Below are 2,935 nucleotides of genomic sequence, written 5' to 3' on the forward strand. Positions count from 1 at the left end.
CCGGCCAGTCTGCGGCACACCTGCGCGTTCGGTTGAATCACGGCGCCTCCGACATAACCCAATCTCGTCGTCCTTCTCCGATTCGTTGCGTCCCGACTCCCGAGCCGCTCGCTCGCCGCCATCGTCCGTTCTCCTCGCACTCGCGAGCTTTTCTCTTTCTCCCCTTCGCTCTTTCTTCTTCTCGCTCTTTCTCTCTCTCTCTCTTTCGCGCCCACTCGACCGCGCGCTCTCTCGAAGACTCTCGGTCTCTTTCTGTCTCTCTATCTCTCGTTTTCTCTCTCCCTCATTCTCTCTCCAGTTTGTCGAACTGTCTCTTTTCGACCCTGGCTCTCTTCTTTTTCTCTCAGCAATACGGATTGACCGCGTGTTTCGTGGTCGCGAAGTACGCTCGTCCACGCTCGTCTTCTGCTCTCCGTGCGTGGCGACCTGCGGCGATGTGTCCCTGTCGCCCTTTTCTCTTGTCTTTCTCTGCCCCGAATGCTCGCCAATCGCCATTATTGCCCGTTCCATTTTAAGCAGCGGTTTCTCTCCCTGCCCGTTCTCCTTCGAATACTCTCCTTTGATGTTTCTGATTCTCTCCTTATCTCGCACGTGAGCGCATACGTGGGTAACACATCCTTGGAGTTTCGCTCCTCCGCGTTCCGTGGGAGGATCGATCGCGAGATGTCGAACGATGGGAGGGGAAGGCGAGAATGGCGAGATACGCGGCGTGAAAGACGGCGGATAGACTCCGGGGAACTGGGAAGGGTACCGACGATCTTACGTATACAATCAGTGGCGTGCAGGTGTCCGTTCGTCGTCCGTCCGGTGCGTCTCTCTGTCTCAACACTCTCAACACTCTCAACACTCTCAACGCCGCGATCTAAGCCGGCCACCGTAGCAACGGCTACGAGCCGACACCTGTTTCCCGCCGAGGCCGATGTATGCGTGCCTGCGTGTTCGATGACGCGATTGCGTCGCGTCGCGTTGCGTTTCGTTGCGTTTCGTTTAGCTCAAAGCCCACAGGGGTCCAAGCGATCGAAAGAATTAACAATTAAGTTGATTCATAAAGTCAATCACATGAATATTCCGTTGGAATTTTCAGAAAGCAGAAATAGATATAAATACAGGAGAGAGATTGAATTTGTATTACGTAAAGAACGATTTTGCTGAGGCATTTAAAAATTTTGCACAAATCTAAAAATAATTATGCTAAACCATCAAAAAGCTCAATGTTTCGAAAAGTTTCAACATTCTAGTAACCGGCTTGAGTGTTTAATATAATTATTTTGATGGTTCTAACGAAATTATTATATTTTCAGATCTGTATTTGTAAGTTTTAAATATCTCAACAAAATTGTACTTTTCGTAGATACATATACATATAAAAGTTACAATTAAATTACATAATTATTAGTTACCGCTGAATTAGCGATTACTATTAACGATTTTCGACGCCTTTAAAAGCACGCTTGCCACATTTAATTATTATCTTTTGGATACTTCGTAGTTGCGGGGCTTGCTATCATGCGGGCATCTACGCTTCAATAGTATACTGTTAGAACGAGAGCTGAATTAAAAGAACAGGGGAAGAGAGGGGGAACGAGATGAGAATTGGACGATTTACGCGTGGAATAGAGGCGGTTACGATACGCCGCGCCGCCGGATGGACGTGAGGGACCTGAGGCTCATTCAGTGACGTGGGAACGTGTGCAGATACCATTCATAAGTCGACCATATGATGCGTAGAGTAGAGTGGTAAACGCCCGTATGTGAACCTACGTGAACTCGTAAGTGCGCACATGGTCGAATCTTGCACGAGGCTCTCGCCTTGCTTTCCATTGTACATTGTTATCGAAGCGGCACGAGGCTATCGTGAGTATTAATTATTCACAGCTGCCTCCTTTGACACACATTTCCTTTGTTCAAAATGTATTTCCTACTTACGCCAGAAGAGCTGTGTGTGTGATGCTCTGTATATCAAACTTACATCAATTTAGATCTGGAAAAGTTTCATAGATTTCATTAAATATTTATAAATATTTTATAATCTATGAGGAGCGCGAATTGATATTATCGAAATGCAACGAATAGATGTAAACATTAATTACATATCCATCAAAGTAATAAAAAATTTTCAATGCGCGATGTTGTAATTTTAAAATTCACTTTTTATTCTGATAGATATTTAATTTATATTTGTTTAGCTGATAATGAATTATGATTAGTAAAGCTGACACATGTATCTTTCCAATTGTGCTGTTAATAATTTAAACATAAACACACGTATTGTTCTATTATTTTCTTTATTAAAACAGCTGTTTTTATTATTAATTCTTTTTTTAATTTCACAAGAGTGAATAACATGAATTGCAAATTTTTCTTAGAATTCAAACTGATGTACAGACTCGGATGCAGTGCAGCTGAGGCAGGTAGAAATATTTGTATATCTGCCTTTGAAGAGAACTCTGTTAACGGAAGGACTACTTCGTGGTGGTTCGAAATATTTCATTCTAGGAATCTTAAAAAGTAGGTACTAAAAAAAGAAGACCCTCTCGGTTTTACAGGATTCATTCAGTTTACCTAGACAACGAATACAAAAATGTACAACTTACCATAAAATATAATATTAGAAAAAACTGTTAATCCCAATGATGCATATTTATAATTTATAAATATTTATAAGATTAAGAGAATATCTATTTTTATAAAAATACGTTTTATTTTGCTAAAAATAACCATTTGATAAAATATACAACTGATGTTTCACTGCTTTATCTTGTTTGACCATTTCTATTTGGGGGAAAAAAAAACTTACGCTTCTTTCTCATGCTTTCCGGTCTTCGTGAGAAAAATCCAAACCACACGCGTGTATCACGCTCGAACTGATCTTGTAGCTGCCACTGACACGGCCAAGAAACCGTCCTCCTCCGCTCCTCTTCTCCTGCAATCTTTC

The sequence above is a fragment of the Trachymyrmex cornetzi genome, unplaced genomic scaffold (genome assembly GCF_001594075.2).
Source record: "Trachymyrmex cornetzi isolate Tcor2-1 unplaced genomic scaffold, Tcor1.1 scaffold579, whole genome shotgun sequence".
In the NCBI taxonomy this organism is placed as follows: Eukaryota; Metazoa; Arthropoda; class Insecta; order Hymenoptera; family Formicidae; genus Trachymyrmex; species Trachymyrmex cornetzi.